This window comes from Gossypium hirsutum, chromosome A03 (genome assembly GCF_007990345.1).
Source record: "Gossypium hirsutum isolate 1008001.06 chromosome A03, Gossypium_hirsutum_v2.1, whole genome shotgun sequence".
In the NCBI taxonomy this organism is placed as follows: domain Eukaryota; kingdom Viridiplantae; phylum Streptophyta; class Magnoliopsida; order Malvales; family Malvaceae; genus Gossypium; species Gossypium hirsutum.
In genome coordinates this window covers 105,557,471-105,558,987 of record NC_053426.1, presented here as the reverse complement: position 1 = coordinate 105,558,987, position 1,517 = coordinate 105,557,471, and positions in this window count along the sequence as shown.

Sequence of the window (1,517 nt, the reverse complement as noted above, 5' to 3'; positions counted from 1 at the left end):
CCAATTATCATGATAAATTTTCTTCTAAAGCAATTCCATCCGTGTTTATGGGTTATTCTCTTGTCTAAAAGGGTTACTTGTTATTCAATCTTGAAACCAAAAATTTTTTGGTTAATCATGATGTCGTTTTCCATGAAATAGTGTTTCCTTTTGCCTTTCCTGCCACAACTTCTTATTTTTTTCCCTACCGATGATGGTTCCAATTTTCTTCATCTTAAGCCTTTACCTTCCATATATACATCCCTTCTTTACCTACTGTGCCAGCACCTAGTTCTTGCTTGACTTTATTGTCTGCACCTGATACTCAACATCCTGATTCTCGTCCCCCTTTATGTCGCACTACACAGTCTGTCAAGACTCTTGCTTGGATGAATGATTACGTCTATTCCAACCAGTCTTCTGCTTCTTTTACTACAGGTTCTTACCCTATTTCTCATGGCTATTCTTCCTCACATTTACCTGTTCATACTCAGTCATTTGCAGCTCATCTTTCTTCTTTAATTGAACCCCAAACATACACTAAGGCCATTTCGGATCCACGATGGGTTGCTGCTATGCAATAAGAAATTCAGGCTTTGGAAGCAAATGGTACGTGGGAGGTTGTTTCCTTACTTGCTGGTGTGGTGCCCATTAGCTATAAATGGGTGTATAAGATCAAGTATAACTCTAATGGTTCTGTTGAAAGCTTCAAAGCTCGATTAGTCAGGAAAGGATACATTCAGCATGCTGGCATTGATTTTCAGGAAACCTTCTCCCCTGTTGTTAAGCATGTTACTGTTCGAACTGTTATTAGTTTGGCCACCATACATTATTGGCCTCTTTTCCAGATGGATGTTTACAATGCTTTTTTGTAAGGGGATTTGTTTGAGGAGGTGTATTGGATATTCCAGTTGGTTTTCGCACATAGGGGGAGCATAAGGTATATCGTTTGCTCGAATCATTGTATGGCTTGAAGCAAGCCTCGAGACAATGGAACCTAAAGCTCACTGAGGCGTTGCTGAAAGGGGGTTACACACAGAGTAAATATGATTATTCCTTATTCTCCAAAAGACAAGATGTAATGACCCGAAATTCACGGGCACCGAAAAAGTGAGTTATAGGGCCTCCGTCTTAGTGAAATAAGTTCGAAAATAATTATTAAAAATATTTATGAGCCTAGTGGTGTGTCTAATTAGGATTTAATTAGGTGAAATTAGCTTAATTTAGAATAATTAGCAAAAAGAACTAAATTAAAAAAGGGGTAAAAGTTTAATCCTAAAGTAATAGAAAATAAAAAGGACTAAAATGACAATTAAGCCATTGACTACAAATGAGGCGGCATATTGGTGAAATAAAATTAAAGATTTTATTTAGGTTTTATATATTATAATGATTATTATTATGGTTTTATATTAAATTATTATAATTATTAATTAACATTATGGTTTTATATTAGATTATTATTATTAGCATTATTATTAAATAAATTAAATAGTAGATAATTGTATGGTAATAAAAATATACATGTGTAAAAATTA